Raw genomic sequence first — 19,739 nt, 5'->3', positions numbered from 1 at the left:
AACAACGATATCCTCCTTCAAAGTACCGACGTATAACGGCGGTTCCGGAAGTGGTTAAACTTAGGCTGGCCATACATTATACAATTTTCTTGTTAAATTTTCCTTTAGAGTTACCAAAACCATATAATATGAGGTCAGACCTAAACACTTTCAACATAGCTGAAGGTAAATCTAAAGGAAATTGATTTAGAAAATTGTATAGTGTATGGCCAGCCTAAAAGTTCAGTTGGGCTTTAAATGTGATCATTCAGCAGTTGTAGATTTAATAATAATGTGTTCTTCTTTGAAGTAAAAATGTCTGCGGTGAAAGCAATAATCTTTCCATCCATGTGTTATTTATTTACAGATTTCGCTCTGATTCTGCAGAAGGAACTGCAGCAAGTGCTTATTATTTCTCCATGACACAGATAACTAATTACCGACCCCATGATCTTTAATAAATGAAATATCTGTGTTGCCCATGGTACATTAAAATGAAATCTCACAAGCATTGGTCTCTTGTGCTTGTGATTCCTGGACGAATCCCAGCTGGCCCGGTCCTGATCTGGAGTAGGAGGAACTGATGTAGAGAATAGAGAGAACATGGCATGATTGATGGAGGCTTAATAGAACCCCACTGCTGCCTGGCAGGACTGCAGCGCTCACTTCAACTGCTAATTTATTGAGAGTGTATCTGGATTTGGTGGGTAACCTGTCCTGCTCTGATATCACTGACCTGCAGTCATCTTCATGATCCAAACATATTCATGTGCTTTAAAGGGATCTGTCATTAGAAAGAAATGCTCTCATGGAAGGTGAAGGGTAATTGTATACTATATTATATACTATATTATATACTATGCCACTGTTGGCAAAGCTGCAATATGGTCCTTTAATTGAGAAGGTTCACTGGAAATAACTAAATCAGTTTTTTTCAGGCCTTAATACTTTGAATATATATGAACTTGCAAAATAAAGCAATTTAAAATGTATCCAAAGAAAAACTTTTCTTTTTCTTTTTTTGTTTTGTTTGTAGAGAGTAGGAAATAGTTCAAACTCCCATCAGAGTTTTATTTTGTCATCTGTCTCCCATTGGGGATGATAATTTTACTTCTAATAGACACAGCAAGAAGTAAGAAGAAATCTTGCACACATTACGGGGCTTAGTGGTTAGTATTATGCTTTGCAGCACTAGAGTTCTCTGGTTTCAAACCAATACAGCAGCTGCATGGAGTTTGCATGTTCCCCCTGTCCTTGTATGTGTTTTCTCCCATACCCCAAAGACATAGTGATAAGTTCATTGGCTGCTGTCTAACTGGGCCCTAGTCTGTGTGCATGTGAGAGAGGAACTTTAGATTGTAAGCTTCTCGATGGCAGTGGTGACCGTTGTGAATGTACAATATGTATAGTGCTGTGTGAATTTTTTAAACCCTTCTGGGCACAGCAGCCCCCAGCCCCCGTAATACTTACCTGAGCCTCATCTCTATCTTATGATGTCCACAAGTGAGTCAGCCGCCCAGGACTATCCCTCCTGATTGGCACAGCAGCGGCGCCATCCCCCCCAAGCCCCCCAGTACTTATCTGAGCCCCACCTCTATCCTACAATGTCCCCAAGTGAATCAGCCGTACAGGACTCTCCCTCCTGAATGGCACAGAAGCGGCGCCAGCCCCCCTAATACTTACCTGAGCCCCATCTCTATTCTACAATGTCCACAATTGAATCAGCTATCCGGGAGTCTCCCTCTTGACTGGCACAGCAGCTGCACCATCACTCCTCCCCCCAGCCCCCCAATACGTACCTGAGCCCCATCTCTATTCTACGATGTCCACAAGTGAATCAGCCATCCAGGACTCTCCCTTCTGATTGGCACATCAGCGGTGCCCTCCCTCCCTCCCCCCAACTCTCCCAGTACTTATCTGAGCCCCATCTCTATCCTACGATGTCCACAAGTGAATCAGTCATCTGGGACTCTTCCTCCTGATTCACACAGCAGTGGTGGCATCCCCCCGCCCCCTTCCAAATCCCCCTAATTCTCACCTGAGCCCCATCCCTATCCTACGATGTCCACAAGTGAATCAGCCTTCTGGGACTCTCCCTCCTGATTGGCACAGCAGCGGTGCCATTGGCTCCCACTGCTGTCAATCAAACTCAGTTAGCCAATCCGGAGAGAGAGGGAATGGGGCTGCTCTCAGCTGCCCCCTGCCCGGTTCCCTACTGCACATGCGTGAGTCGCGCTGCCCGTCTCCACTGGTCCCCGCTGTGTCCTGGGAACTGTTTCCCAGAACACAACAGGGGGGGGGGCATCTGTGGCTAGCTAGTCCCGGAAGTGGGTGCAGATACCTGGATTATACAGGTATCTGCACCCCCCCTGAAAGGTGCCAATTGTGGCACCGGAGGGGGGGGAGTGTTCCAATGAGCGGACCATCCACTTTAGGGTGGAGGTCCGCTTTAAATAGACCTGAGCCCTCAAACCTCTCAGTTGTAACGGGCAATTTCACATCTCACAATTCATATTATAAGTAAAAATTTATATATTTTCTCGCCGCCAAATCACGTACCTGTGCATCATTTGACTTACTACGGCAGTGATGGCGAACCTTGGCACCCCAGATGTTTTGGAACTACATTTCCCATGATGCTCAACTACACTGCAGAGGGCATGAGCATCATGGCAAATGTAGTTCCAAAACATCTGGGGTGGCAAGGTTCCCCATCAATGTACTAGGGTAATGCAGCTAGCAGCTAGCCAGCCACTCGGTTGTTATTACAACCAGCGGGAGGGGACATCACCCCCCGCGCCTCCCACCATCTACTCTGGCTCGCTCGGGTTCTCCCGTCCCACCAGAAACGGCTTTAATCTGGTTGCCGGTATGGTAACCCGGAAGCGATCACATGTTATTACTTTCCGTTTACTTGCATCTTAACAACCCTAGTTTTTGAAAATCTAAAGTATTTGAAAAACATAATCTTGGCGTTTTGAATGCTTTCAAGTGCATGGGAGGGACTTGTGGGCTTATAGACCCCAGATCCCCCCATAAAGAGTACCTGTCACTGCCTATTGCTGTCACACGGATGTTTACATTCCTTGTGACAGCAATAAAAGTGATGAAAAAAATTAAAGCAACAGTGTAAAATAAATGAATAATTAAAAAAAACGTAAAGTGCCCCCCCCCCCCGGTGCTAGCACGTCAGTCCCGCATGCATGCAAACCACGAACTTCCCACACAAATGAGGTATCGCCACAAACGTCAGATCATGGCCAGTAATTATAGCACCAACTGTGTAAATAAAAAGTGGTAAACTGTAAAGGCTTAAAAAACATTGCCTATGGATAATAACATTTAAGTAGTTTGTCGCCGTTGTGTGGGCATGCGCAATTTTAAAGTGTGACATGTTTGTTATCTATCTACTTGGCGAGACATCATCTTTTATATTTTACAAACAAAATTGGGTTATGTATTTTTTGTTTTTTTGCATTCAAATTTTAAAAAAGTGTATTTTTTTTCCCCAAAAGCTGCATTTGAAAAACAGCTGCACAAATACCGTGTGCCATAAAAAATTGCTCAACCAAAACCAATTTATTCTCTAGGGCAGTGATGGTGAACCTTGGCACCCCAGATGTTTTTGAACTACATTTCCCATGATGCTCATGCACTCTGAAGTATAGTTGAGCATCATGGGAAATGTAGTTCCAAAACATCTGGGGTGCCAAGGTTTCGCCATCGCTGCTCTAGGGCCTCTGCTTTAAAAAGATATACTGTATAATGTTTGGGGGTTCTAACTAATTGTCTAGCAAAATAAAACAGATTTTCACATGAAATCAAAAAGTGGCAGAAAATTCCTGGTCTTCGAGTGGTTAATGTGTCAGACTGATAGAAAACTGCAGCATAGAGATGGGTGGTGTGGATAACAGATAACACTGTAGTCACATTGCACCTTGGGAATATAGCCCATTAGTGCAGTGTTTCTCTAAACCAGTCCTCAAGGCGCCCGATAGGTCATGTTTTCAGGTTTTCCATTATTTTGCACAGGTGATTTGATCAGTTTCACTGAGGGAAATCCTGAAAACATGACCTGTTGGGGCGCCTTGAGGACTGGAGTTGAGGAACACTGCATTAGTGTATAATGGAATGTGTATGGTAGGAGGCTTCGCACTGAACGGGTACTACGGGTAGCACATATAGTTATCTTTAGTCTCCCCTTTTTATTTAGCAAGACAAGATCAAGAGCAATCCACTCTTGTAATATTTTTAGTTTTACTTTTCACAAGTACTTAGAATTGAGTTTTAACATTTCCTTCCAGTGAGCGAAGCCTGACAAAGGAAGGATTTGTCCACTTACATGCTTTGTGCATTCCAGTGCGCTGTTATGGTGATCAGCATTACATACCAGACTTGGGGGTTGAGTTACTAAAACTGGAGAGTGCAAAATCTGGTGCAGCTGTTTTAGGTTTTTTTTTAGTTCTGGGACGCCATCATATGACAGTGTTCCATGATTACGCCCGCCGTGCACCCACAGCTGGGTACAAGCGATGTGCTCTGTGGTCTCAGTGTCCTCTGGAAACTGCTGAAACTGCTGATCACAGATTGAGGTAAAGAGCCAATTAGCGGCTGTTTACCACGTGATCAGCTGTGTCCAATCACAGAGGTTGACGATTATTGGCATTCCTTTCCTCATGCTGAGAGCAGGAGGAGAGGAGAAGAGAGCCAATAACCGGCTTCTCTAAAAAGGGACATCTACACTGATAATCAGAGCACTGATCATCAGTGCAGTCAATCAGTACCCATCAGTGCTGCTAATCAGTGCCCATCAGTTCTGCCAATCAGTGCTGCCTATCAGTTCCCAACAGTGCTACCTATCAGTGCCTCCTCAGTAATGCCAATCAGTGCCCATTAGTGCTGCCTTTCAGTGCCCATCAGTGCCGCCTATCAGTTCTGCCTATCAGTGCCCATCAGTACCACCTATCAGTGCCCATTAGTGCTGTCTATCAGTGCCCATCAGTGCCAACTATCATTTCCGCCTATCAGTGCCCAGCAGTGCTGACTATCAATGCCTCCTCATCAGTGCTGCCAATCAGTGCCACTTATCAGTTCCACCTATCAGTGCCCATCAGTGCTGCCTATCTGTGCCTCCCCATTAATGCCCATCACTGTTGTCTCATCAGTGCTGCTTCATCAGTGCTCATCAATGCAGCCTATTAGTGCCTATTAGTGCGGCCTCATCAGCGCACATCAGTGAAATAGAAAAATTACCTGTTTGCAAAATGTTATAACAAACAAATGAAAATGGGTTTTTATTTCAAAATTCTTGCTCTTTTTTTGCTTATTTACCAAAAAAAAAAGCCCATTGGTGATTAAATACCCCTAAAAGAAACCTCTATTTGTGTGAAAAAAATTATAATTTTTTGGGTACAGTGCTGTATGGTCGCAGAATTGTCATTCAAAGTGTGACAGCGCTAAAAGCTGAATATTGGCCTGGTCAGAAAGGGGATAAAAGTGCCCAGTAAGCAAGTGGTTAAAGTAGATGTAAACTTTTACATTTTTTATTTTTATTCTTTTGATGTCATAATGTAGAGTATACGATTTCCTATCATTTGAGCACAGTCTTGCCACAAAGAGTTAATCCATCTCTGAGCAATCCTCTTTTATTGTTCAGTCAGATAAATCTTGACAAACAGAGAAAAACTTTGTCAAATCCCCCCCCCCCCCCCTTGCTGTGAGTGACAGGTGATTTACATATCTCGTGCACTAGCCTAAGAGACATGCATTATTTTTTAATTCCACCCACTCCTTTCTTCTGCTGCGCTGCCAGAATTGGATGTTTCACACCTCAGCATGATTTGGCATGCTGAAGTCATGTGGTTACATTCCTGTCTTCACTGGATGTTAGTGATCATAGCAGAAGTTCAGTGTAAGAAATACACAGGAGAAAATGCATATTGACAAGGGGAGTGTAGAGGTGGGCAGGGAGTCTACTGACATCATGACTCCACCCACCGAGCTCCAGACAACAGACCCACCCACAGAATCTGCATTTTTTCGGGTCTCATAGCAGACAGAGGGGAGACATTTGACAGATAAAGATACATTTAGGAGGCATGTATATCCTTCTAGATAACACCTATGGCAGTAGCTTAGAAAGGATGATGTTGGGTTTACATCCACTTTAAGCTGACCACACACTGAGTATTTTTTTTAATTCAGCCACTGGGCTGAGAAAAAAAAAAAGAAAACTAACAGATTCCTTAATCCAAGCAAATGAGGTAGGTGAGGAATTCTCTCCGCCGGGATATTGTATTCTGACAGCCGGGCCTGCAGCTGTCAGATTACACTGAACTGTGGATTGAGAAAATCCAACCTGTCCCTTTCGACAGAACCCAATCAAATGATCGACTTTATTTGACCAGGAAAGGCTACACACTGATCAAATTTCGTCTGGCCCCTGTTGAACCGACAATTTCGATCAGTGTATGGCCAGTTTTTGGACGTATATACGTAAGCTCTATTCCATTAGAACTTGAAAACCAATGTATGAATAATGAATTTAAAAAACGTATCTGTGCTCTAATAGAACAACAACTACAAAGACATGCTGGTAGGTGCAAACAATAAAGTTTATTATTTTGCAGCTTACCTATTCTAACATGTACTGCCTGCATTCGTTTTCCTAATAGGCTTTTTTCACCTAATGATACTGCCACTAAGTCTGTTATTTCTCAAATTACTTTAACAAACCAAGCTGTTCAGCAAAAGTGGGAGTTTGACAAGAAGGTTCAGGCAAACCTTTTGACACTGACAGGGGTGCTTACAATGGTCAACTTTTATTCATTTATGTTAAAACTTTATTCCAATAGGAAAAAAAACACTTTTCTGTAACTGCTTAAAAAGGTTTAGATGGACTTCAGTTTGATAGTTAAGCTCATCTAATTCTGTTAGTTTAGGTTGGGTTCACACTATCTTCTCATGCAGTGCACAGCAGGGGTCCGGTGCATCTCCATTCATTGTTTCAGGTCTGATTTCAGCCCCGAATTGTTGGCTGAATTCGGACCTGAAATGGACCAAAAGACACACAGGACTCCTGTGCAATTCACACTGGAGCCGCAGCGGAGATATGTGAACCGGCTCCATAGAGAGCCGGTCAAAATCTCCTGCTATGCGAATTGGATGCAGGGAACCCACATCCAATTCGCATTAGTGTGAACCCAGCCTGAAAGTGTTTTTTAATCCAAAAGCAAGTATTTATTATATTGCAGCTTACCAGTTTTTAGATGTGGTGGCTGCATCATTTTCTTTTTTAGACTTTCTTTCCTTTATTTTCACCTGGTGATCTAGCCAGTGAGTCTGTTGTTTTTCAACAGAACAAGCTATTCTGCAGATGTAGCAGTTAGGGGTTAAAACCAACCATTTACTACTGACAGGGGAGCTTACAGTGGGCATCTTTTATTTATCTTAACCACTTCAGCCCTGGAAGAATTTTCCCCCTTCCTGGCCAGAGCACGTTTTGCGATTCGGCACCGCGTTGCTTTAATTGACAATTGCGCAGTCATGCGACATGTATCCCAAAGAAAATTGACGTCCTTTTTTTCCCACAAATAGAGCTTTCTTTTGGTGGTATTTGATAAAACCTGCAGTTTTTATTTTTTGCACTATAAACAAAAAAAGAGCAACAATTTTGAAAAAAACTGATTATTTTTTACTTTTTGCTATAATAAATATCCCTCAAAAATATGTAAAAAAAAAAATGTCCTCAGTTAAGGCCGACACATATTCTTCTACATATTTTTGGTAAACAAAATCACAATAAGTGATTGGTTTACGCAAAAGTTATAGTGTTTACAAAATAGGGGAACGTTTTATGGCATTTTTATTAATATATATATTTTTTTTAAATGGCCGCGATCAGCGATTTTTATCATGACTGCAACATTATGGAGAACACATCGGACATTTTTGACACATTTTTGGGGCCATTGTCATTTATACAGCAATGAGTGCTATACAGATGCACTGATTCCTGTGTAAATTACACTGCCAGTGCAGGGGTTAACCACTAGGTGGCAGTGTAGGGGTTAAGTGTGTCCTAGGGCCATGTTGCTAACTGTGGGGGGCGCAGCTGTGTTTTACACATCACTGACCTCTGCTCCAATCACAGGGAGACACTGTTGCTAGGCGGTTCTTCCTTTCCATGAGGAGATTGCAGGTATCCCCGTGGCGATCGAGTCCGTGGGACCCGCGACCCGACTCACAGAGCTTCCCGCGGGCACACGCACCTCTTAGACGGCAATGTACAGGTACGTGATTCTGCCTGTACGTGGCCTTCTGCTGACTTATATCGGCACAAGGCGGTCGGGAAGCGGTTAAAAGGTGCGTTATCTAATAAAGTTTGTGAGCAATTGATGCCATAATTCATAAATTAATACCAGACATAATTAATTTGTGAATTAACAAACTTGTGAGTAAATATATAGATAGGGACCTTGAATTGTAAGCTTCTTGAGGGCAGGGGCTGATGTGAAGGCACAGTATGTATTTGACACGTGACCTAAGGTATCTGAACAAGAGGTAGCCAGACCATAAATATATATATTGTTCACCCTTTGATGAAGTCACGTGTTCAGCGATGCAACGCGTCAGGGAGGAGCCAGGTCTCATCACTTCTGGTCGCAGCTGAGACCGGAAGTACCCTACAGAAACTGTAAGTTACTACATTTTTTAAATAAATGGAATTGAACGATTACACTATGGAGCCCATTCTCTTTGTTGCATGACTTTTAACATCTGATGAGCCTGGAATATTCCCTGGTACCGGTAATGCTGAGGATCTCTGTGGGAGTCAATGGATTGCAGAGGATCCATTGTTTACCCATACCAAGGCTTGATTTGACCCGTGGGGGTTTGTGTATGAGGTGAGAGGCTGGGGCAAATGAGTGGCGCACCGCGGATGGTGATAACAAATGGATGAAGTGGATTTCGTTCGGTTGCTTTGCACGTGCACTTTTTTCTCCTATATGAATTGTCACTTTGGAGTTTTTACTTACCTTTTTGGACTTTTATTGCACTATTGGCACTTTTGGAGGATCTGTTTGCACTTTATTCATATGCTTGCACTTTATTAGATGTTTATATATATAATCATTATCACATATTATGCTGAAAATTGTTTACACTTGAGGAATTATTGCTTTTGCATGTTTTTAGTATACTTTTAGTTATACACATTTTTGAGTCAGCACCACATATTTATTATTCTTTATTTATTAAAACAGAAGTAGAACCCAAAGTTGTGAGTTGTATTGATATTTGTGAATGTTTTTTTTATTTTTTGTTTAGAAAATAGTTATAATTTACAGTACAGCCTCTTTTTTTCCATTTCGCAGCAAATAATTAATGGGGAGATGTTTTCAGGTGTCACACTTCTAAGTAAATTACACATGATAATACTTTAGTCTTTTTATAAATTACTAACACATTTTCAAATTTTACCCCCATTGTTTAATTCTCTCCACTTCTGGGATAGTTGTATAATTGCTCTGCTAAACAAACACATCCACACAAAAGCTGACAATCCAGCTCCTCCGTGCCCGTGGCTAATTAGGCGCTGTTTTCTCAAGCCCTCCGTAATGAACACGATTGAGATAATTGCCCAGAAAAATGTGTCTCCTGATTATTCTGCATATCAGTCAGAACAGGTATATTTATTATAGGATCGGTTAGGAAAATCTTGGTCACATTAGAACCCACGGTGTTTCCATTACAGCCTTGTTCACAACAGATGCATTGCCAGCAATTATCTGCGTTTTCATAAGCCGTATAATGCATGAATAAGAACAAAATACTTTCTTTTCAGTAGGACCCGGAGGTAGCAATGTGTTGCAGTGCATATTATTGTGCTAAAGTCCAAAATGCTGAATTTCAGATGTGCTAGTTGACATTTTTGCCATTTAAATTAAATAAAGCCTAACCAAAGCCTATTTTTTTAAATTGAATAGGGAAGAGTTAACATTTCTGTCATGTTCTCATATTTGTCTTTGGCCCTTTGGGGTGCTAGTGCTTTGCTTCGTATCTCCATGATGCCCATACAAGAAATGTCACTAGGACGCAATGGTGCAGACAGCATTGAAGTCATCTACCTACACAGTAATGAAGCCGGAGGAGCACATTTAGGGCACATTCACACAAGCATTGGTCTCTGAAGAGCAATCCACATTCAGGTTGCTGCCTGCTGTAACCCCTTCATCCCTGCACTAACACTGCATTTTACGTGGTTGGGGGCACCTGTAGAGCGGCCCAATTCACTTGAATGGGTTGCATTCAAAAGGTGCTATTTTATTATTTATTTATTACAGGTACTTATATAGTGCCATCAATTTACACAACACTTTACATATATATTGTAAATTCACATCATTCCCTACCCTTAACAGATGACTCTAGTGCTGCTAGGCGGAAGTGGTAAGCGCCTGTGCCCCCTAAAGGAAACAAGGGGTTATATTCCTGGTTCGGCCATGGTATGTGTACATCCCCATGCCATTGTCACTGCAGGTAAAGAGGGGTAGCAGTTGGAGGTTGGTAAAAGTGCAGTTCAATGGTGTAGCTTACCCCCCACCTGCTAGTGCGAATGCGCCCTTACTTTGTCACTAGGGATATCTGCATCCTTAATTTATCTAAAAAAACAGTATGCTTTAATTGCAATATTCCACCACCAGTACACACACTGGTTGGTCCGTCCGTCCGTCCGTCCATTCCAAACCACCCCCCCCCCCCCCATTCAAATGTGCTTTTACCTGTGTTTTCTTTGGAGAGGTATACCATCTCCCCAGTAGAAACACAGACAAAAAAAAAGACAGAGGCTGCCTTCTCTATTCTATTCTAAGCAAGAAAGGTGGTTTTGGCTGAAGTTACGTGTCAAATAAAATCCTTGGTGCAAAACAAAAAATTAATGGTAGAGATTTACCAAATCTGGTGCACACAGAATCTGTGCATAGTAACCAATCAGCTTCTAACTTCAGCTTGTTCAGTTAAACCTTGACAATAAAACCTAGAAGCTGATTGGTTACTATGCACAACTGCACCAGATCATTTGTGCACCAGTTTTGGTAAATCTCCCGCAATGTATATCAATGTATGGCAACACAACATGTATCAACACACTTCTTGTGTCCACCCTTTCTTTCTTACCCATAAAATTGTATTTCTGCCCCAAAAAAAGTAAGAAAAGACAAAAAAAAATCTAGATATCTATATCTATAGATATATAGATATAGCTATAATTGTATAGATATATAGATATATATTGTATATAGATATATCTATAGATATATATATAGAGTTGTGTGAAAAAGTATTTGCCCCTTCCTGATTTTTTTTTTAATCTGAATTAGATCTGATCTGAATCATTTAAGAGTGAGAAATATGCAAAAAAAAAAAAATATATATATATATATATATATATATATATTTATATATATTTATTTATTTATTTATTTTGCATATTTCTCACACTTAAATGATTCAGATCAGATCAGATTCAGATCAAAAAAAAAAAATCAGGAAGGGGGCAAATACTTTTTTCACACTATATATATATATATATATATATATATATATATGTGTGTGTATATATATATATATATATATATATATATATGTGTATATATATATATATATGTGTGTATATATATGTATATATATATATATATGTATATATATATATATATATATATATATATATAGTTGTGTGCCCACTTCCTGATTGTTTTTTTGCATATTTCTCACACTTAAATGATTCAGAACATAAAACACATTTTAATATTACACAAAGATAGCCCAAGTAAATCCAAGATGCAGTTTTTAAATTATTATTTAGTTTATTAAGGGGAAAACAGCTGTTCAAACCTGCCTGGCCCCATGTGAAAAAGTAATTGCCCCCTCCAATGCTGAATCATAAATGGACTGTGATTAACCACAATTTTTTGGAAAGCTGAATTAAATTTCACTTGCCACACTCAGGCCTAATTACTGCCAGACCTGATGAATCAAGAAATCACATAAATAGAAGCTGTCTGACAAAGCACACTAACAGATCACAAAAAGCCCTACATCATGCCACAATCTAAAAAAATTCAAGAACAGATTAGAAACAAAGTAATGTACATGTATCAGTCTAGGAAGGGTTTCAAAGTAATTTCTAAGGCTTTGGAACACCAGTGAACCACAGGGAGAGCCATTATTCAGTAATGGAGATAACTTGGAACAGTGGTGAACCTTCCGAGGAGTGTCAGGCCTACAAAAGTTACTCCAAGAGCATGAAGACGAATCATCCAGGAGGTCATAAAAGAACCCGGGACATATATATATATATATATATATATATATATATATATATATATATATATATATATATATATATTTATTTATTTATTTATACAGTATCTCACAAAAGTGAGTACACCCCTCACATTTTTGTAAATATTTTATTATATCTTTTCATGTGACAACACTGAAGAAATGACACTTTGCTACAATGTAAAGTAGTGAGTGTACAGCTTGTATAACAGTGTAAATTTGCTGTTCCCTCAAAATAACTCAACTAACAGCCATTAATGTCTAAACCGCTGGCAACAAAAGTGAGTACACCCCTAAGTGAAAATGCCCAAATTTGGCCCAAAGTGTCGATATTTTGTGTGGCCACCATTATTTTCCAGCACTGCCTTAACCCTCTTGGGCATGGAGTTCACCAGAGCTTCACAGGTTGCCACTGGAGTCCTCTTCCACTCCTCCATGACAACATCACGGAGCTGGTGGATGTTAGAGACCTTGCGCTCCTCCACCTTCCATTTGAGGATGCCCCACTCAATAGGGTTTAGATCTGGAGACATGCTTGGCCAGGCCATCGCCTTTACCTTTCTTTAGCAAGGCACTGGTTGTCTTGGAGGTGTGTGTTGGGCTCATTATCATGTTGGAATACTGCCCTGTGGCCCAGTCTCCGAAGGGAGGGGATCATGATCTGCTTCAGTATGTCACAGTACATGTTGGCATTCATGGTTCCCTCAATGAACTGTAGCTCCCCAGTGCTGACAGCACTCATACAGCCCCAGACCATGACACTCCCACCCCCATGCTTGACTGTAGGCAAGACACACTTGTCTTTGTACTCCTCACTTGGTTGCCGCCACACACGCTTGACACCATCTGAACCAAATACGTTTATCTTGGTCTCATAAGACCACAAGGCATGGTTCCAGTAATCTATGTCCTTAGTATGCTTGTCTTCAGCAAACTGTTTGCAGGCTTTCTTGTGCATCATCTTTAGAAATTTGATGCAGTGTGCGGCATATGGTCTGAGCACTGACAGGCTGACCCCCCACCCCTTCAACCCCTGCAACACTGCTGGCAGCACTCATATGTCTATTTCCCATAGACAACCTCTGGATACGACCCTAAGCATGTGCACTCAACTTCTTTGGTGGACCATGGCGAGGCCTGTTCTGAGTGGAACCTGTCCTGTTAATCCGCTGTATGGTCTTGGCCATCATGCTGCAGCTCAGTTTCAGGGTCTTGGCAATCTTCTTATAACCTATGCCATCTTTAAGTAGAGCAACAATTATTTTTTAGTTTTTTGCCATGAGGTGCCATGTTGAACTTCCAGTGACCAGTATGAGAGAGTGAGAGTGATAACACCAAATTTAACACACCTGCTCCCCATTCACACCTGAAACCTTGTAACACTAACGAGTCACATGACATCGGGGAGGAAAAATGGATAATTGGACCCAATTTGGACATTTTCACTTAGGCGTGTACTCACTTTTGTTGCCAGCAGTTTAGAAATGAATGGCTGTGTATTGAGTTATTTTGAGGGGACAGCAAATTTACACAGTTATACAAGGTGTACACTCGCTACTTTACATTGTAGCAAAGTGTAATTTCATTAGTGTTGTCGCATGAAAAGATATTAAAAGATATAAATAAAAATAAAATATTTACAAAAGTGAGAGATGTACTCACTTTTGTGCAGTACTGTATATATGCAGCACTTTAAAACATGAGGGCAAACAGTACAGTTACAATACAGTTCAATACGAGAAAAATCAGAGGGGCCTGCTCATTAGAGCTTGCAATCTAGGAATATATAACGAGCAGGGCCCTCTGATTTCTCCTGTCTTGAACTGTATTGTAACTGTACTGTTTGCCTTCATGTTGTAAAGTGCTGCGCAAACTGTTGACGCTATAGAAATAGAAATCCTGTATAATAATAATAATAATAATATATACATACTGTATATATAAATAGTTTATTCTTACAAAAAACAAAAACTATATTATTTTAGGATTTTATGTTTTAATGTATGAATAAACAGATTTTTATAGGATAGAGCTCTATCTATTTTTTCTTAGATTACATATTGAATAAATATTAGTGAATAAGTCAGTAGTAGTCCATAAAACCGAATTTTGGTTCCAGTGTACAAAAACATTTTACCTGATATGCTTCCATGGTCCAGTAAACCTAAAATACACATAGGCATATTTCACAACTGGAAAACATTCTCTATGTAGTTGGGTGGAAATCTTGTTTTTTTTTTTTTTTTTTTTTTTTTTTAATACCAGCCGATTTAGGATAGGGTAAGGCTGAGGAGAGAACTTCTGCAATGTCGAAATCCCATTTATGAAGTGTTGTCTTAAATGTTGTTACTTTTCATGGAATTCCTGCAGCTTACATCTGTAGCCTATTAGTGTCACTTTTATATTACTGACCAGTGTTTTATGTGGCGTGTGTATTCTTCTTACTGTAATCTTGGTCTGCTTTGTGTATTTCTTCCAGATCTGTGCAGTAATCCAGTGTGAAACTTCTTCTCCTTCTGTGGAGTGACCGGTCTAGTCCCCACCCTTTCCTGTAGTCTTCTGTAGGCCAGTGGTCATCAACTCTATCCTCAGGGCCCACTAAAAGGCCAGGCTTACAAGACAACTGAAATACATTACAGGTGATATCATTTGCTGCTCAGTGATTGCAGTATTCTAGTCTGCATCTCCCCAAGGTAATACATAAAACCTGGCCTGTTAGTGGGCCCAGAGTGATGACCACTGCGGTAGGCAACCTATAGTGCAGGGATATGCAATTAGCAGACCTCCAGCTGTTGCGAAACTACAAGTCCCACGAAGCATAGCAAGACTCTGACAGCCACAAGCATGACACCCAGAGGCAAAGGCATGATGGAACTTGTAGTTTTGCAACAGCTGGAGGTCCGCTAATTGCATATCCCTGCTATAGTGGTTGATCCCTCCCAGACCTCTGCTCTCTGCACAGGCTATGTACAACAAAGTAATGATGTCACTGCTAATTTTCAGGGTAATATCTGGGTTGGCAAATTAATTTGATGCACACAAAGAGGATTTATATCCTTTGTGGCTATTTGTGCCTGAGTTTTAGCTTTAAGATTTAATAATCCAATAATAACAACTGTAAAGAAACAGAAGATAGAGAAATGAATATCAACATCTCAACCAACCCCTACCTTATGGTTGAAATAATTGGTGGCAACCTTTATCTCTAAGACTAGGTGTGCATTTAATGTACACTGCATTGAAAAAGTATTTATACCCCATGCAATTTTCCGTATTTTGTCATGATGCAAGCTCTAGCAGGATGGTACAAAAAAAAGTCCTGCTAGCAGCATGTTTGGAGCTGTGAAGGAGCGGTGTGTATACACTGCTCCTTCACTGCTCCTGCCCATTGAAATCAATGGGGCACTGTGGCTATACCGCCAGCAAAGCGCCTCTGCAGAGGCACTTTGCGGTGGTTTTTAAACCTTTCTCAGCCGCGAATCCAGCGGTAAAGCACCGCTAAAAATAGCGGTGCTTTACCGCTGATACACCTCCTGCCCCAGTGTGAAAGGGGCCTTAGTGTCTGTGTATAAATAGTTAATGAGTTTGTTAGCTCTCACTATCACTATGTGATAGTAAATGGCTTAATTGAATTGCTATCCTTAAATAAAAGACAGTTTTTTGGCATGATCAGTCATATTTTCAATATTTATTCCAAAATTTTACAATTTCTGCCAGGGTATGCAATCTTTTGAGCACAACTGTATAATTTTTTTTATTAACTACTACTTGTACAGGGTCATGTGATCTTAGTAACTTCCACTTTTGTTGCTACTGTATAAGACTCAAAGAGAGGAACATTTGAGTTCTCTTTAGAAGCACATATGAACATCAATTGTACAGTATTTATCGACGTATAACACGCACTTTTTTCCCCACAAAATCAGGCGGAAATTGGGGGTGCGTGTTATACGCCTATCCCCCACTATTTTTAACCCTTTCTGCCGCTCTCTGCGGCTTCGGGGTATTTTCGGCTGCACTCGGCCATTCTCGGCTATCTTCAGCCGTTCTCAGCCGTTCTCAGCTATTTTCGGCCGTTCTCAGCGGCTTTCGGAAAGCCGAAAGAACGGCTGAGTGTGGCCGAAAATAGCCGAGAACGGCCGAAAATAGCCAAGAACGGCCGATGCGGCTGAAAATAGCCAAAAGCCGCCGAGAGTGGCCAAGAACTACCGAGCGCCACCGAGATACACAGGACATCTGCTCTGTATCTCGGCGGCGCCATTTTTAAATGGCAAAGCCACAGAAAAGACTGCAAATGACTGACAAGGCTACATGCAAGGCTGCAAGTGACTGACAAGGCTGCAATGGAAGGCTGAAAATGACTGTATATATTATAAGGCCAAGTAAAATAATAAAATAATAGATAAAGCAAATAATTTTCAGGTCACCTGCACATGGGATTGTTTAAAGTAATATCATTGTTTAGGCAAGGGCTATGCCTAAAGTAAAACTTTAAAAAATAATGAATTTTGGAAAAAAAGGCGGCAGAGATTGAACCTCTCTCAGGTTTTATAAGTGCCTGTGCGCCCATGGGAAAGGAGGATACAGAAACAGCGACAAAAACATTTTTTTTGTAGTAGAATACTAAAGTGTGACAACCTCTTTTTCTGTGTCTTCTGTCCTAGTTACACCCTTGTCTCGTGTCACAAGGCTACTGGCTGTAAAGCCACAAGGTTTTTTTATTTTCATGTATGAATGCAGCAACCCACCCCCAAAATTTACCTGAGCCCCCTTTCTATCCAGTGATGTCCAGGGGAGCCTTGCCTCTAGACTCATCCTCGTGACTGGCTTTTGGCAGTAGTGGAAGCCATTGGCTCTCGCTGCTGTCAATCACAGCCAGTGAGTCAAACAGGAGACAGAAGGGACGGTTCTGAGACATGGTTCCATGTGTGAATGGACACACAGAGCAGTGGCTCAGCTCGGGTGCCCCCATAGCAAGCTGCTTGCTGTGGGGGGCACCCAGCAAGAGGGAGAGGCCAGGAGCTCCAGCCTGGGACCCAAGAAGAGAAGTATCTGGGTGCTCTGTGCAAAACTGATGCATAGAACAGGTAAGTATGACAGTTTTTTTATAAAAAAAAAAAAAATGAAAGACAAGAATCAGTATCGCTTTAACATACAATAAAGTGTACTTGTGAGTTTTGGAAGGATTTGTTGCCTTTTGTAGAGATTTTAAAACATGTTGGGAAATCTTTGAAATGTTTGGGTAACTAATACCCCTTGTCTATAGTCCATCTCTGAGGCTACCAACCAAGACAGTGTAAAAAAGTCAAATCGACAGTGATGGCACAATCTCTCCTATATTGTCATTATCAGAGATATGCCCATGTATCGGCCAGGCCTGGACTAGCAAACAGGCATTGTGACTTGTCTGTTATAATTTATGGACCTGTAGCAACTTACATGTGTTGTACAAAACTCACAGGGGTTGATTTACCAAAACTGGAGAGTGCAAAATCTGCTGCAGCCGTGCATGGTAGCCAATCAGCTTCTAACTTCAGCTTGTTCAATTAAGCTTTGACGAAAAACCCTGGAAGCTGACTGCTTAGCATATTTTGCACTCTCCAGTTTTAATAAATCAAACCCACTGCAATCTATGGACATCCATCAGACAACAATGGTACCAAAATCCAGGTTGTCTTTAGGTGAACATGACTCCTTTACCAAGCTTGCCATGTTCTGCCCATATACACAGTCTTTGGTCAGTGTGGTTCATATATTTTAGTTGTAGGCTGGCCCTGTATCTGACAACACTAAATTTCTAAAAAAAATATTACTGGTAGGTTGCTATGGGGTTTTTCTATGCTATCAAAAAGAGCCTTCTTTAAGACGTTCTCTCTAATCATTCAAGGATTGCCCAGCCATCTCCATAATGGTTCCGTTATTCATAAACAGGAAATGTATCTAGACAGACAGTACAGGCTAGTAAATTATAATGAAGCCATTCTGTAAAAGCACAGCTGAGTCAATTTACTTTTTTTTACATTTCAACACCAAACAAGTTTTCTTCATAATGTAATTTTCTTAAAGGATATCTAAATCCAAGAACATAAATGCAATATATTGCAGCTTACCAGTCCTTAGATGTCCTTAGATATTTTCAGGCTAGGTACATTTTCTGCGAGTACATAAAAATTCTGATTGACCCTGCCAGAAACCTTGTGTCCTTGTAACTTCCTGTCCATTGGCCAGAAATCTCAAACATCAATATCAGCCATCCCAGTTCTTTTCTGTGGACTACAGAACATCTTTCTCTTGTATTATTAAAATAAAGTGAAGAAAATAGTAGGAAGGGGAATCGTGCTGTAGTTCAAAGTAGGGGATCAGTCTAGGACAGGGGTCTCCACAGATGGCCCTCCAGTTGTTTAGGAACTACAATTCCCATCATGCCTAACCATGTCTGTGATTGTCAGTGTTACAATGCCTCATGGGACATGTACTTCTGCAACAGCTGGAGGGCAATAGTTTGGAGATCCCTGGTCTAGGGTGACAATGTTGCTCCTCCATAGATGTAGTATGGTTAATGAGTGTTGTCACCCGTGGACAGGAAGTTTGTTGATGGCAGGATCACCAGGTACAAATAAAGGAAACACTGCATGTTCTTGGATTTAGTTACTCTTTAATGTATGACTGAACAATTAAAACAATTAGCTTCATTCTCATGAGTGTTTAACTTACCTGGCAAAGCCAAACCTAAATACATTAAAGCAAGACGTTTTTAGGTAGAATTTAGAATTACATCGGGTCTCCATATTTTGGCTGTGACCCAACAATCAGGCTTATTCCATAAGAAAAGGCTGAGGTAAGATGACAATACAATGGGCAATAACCCTTAGCAACCAAAAACATTTACTGGGAATCGGTTCAGAGCAATCAAAGCAAAAAGAGAATATTTTAATTAGGTTGCTTTGGGTTACTGCACTTTGCTCAATTGAATTAGCCCTACTTTGGTCATTTGCATTCTAATTAATAGTTATTTAACCACTCTAAACCATGTAGGTGAACCTTTATTTATGATCCAGCTCTTTTGATGATCCAAAGCATCTTAGGAATTCTCATTGCACTCATTCCAGAGGCTCGCTGGGCATTCTGAATAGTCTGAATATCAGTCTCATGTCTATAATTTCCTCCAATACTTCCCAGTCATGAGCTGTAAATCACTAAAGCTTATCTGCCGAGCTGTGCAGCCATTCCATTGCTCAGCTTATTGGGTGTTTGGAAAAGATTATCTAAATCATTTCTAATGCCTAACTACTGCTGTGTAAATTATCTCTTATTACTTAGACCTCTCTCCCTCCTGCTAGCATGGACCCAGGCTAAAATGTAGAGTTTTTCTTCAGCCTTCCTTTGCTTCCTCGTTTATTTTGTTCATTGATTGC

This window comes from Lithobates pipiens, unplaced genomic scaffold (assembly GCF_037356315.1).
Source record: "Lithobates pipiens isolate NorthernLeopardFrog02 unplaced genomic scaffold, aLitPip1_a1.2 Scaffold_22, whole genome shotgun sequence".
Classification (NCBI taxonomy): domain Eukaryota; kingdom Metazoa; phylum Chordata; class Amphibia; order Anura; family Ranidae; genus Lithobates; species Lithobates pipiens.
This window is presented reverse-complemented; position numbering follows the sequence as displayed.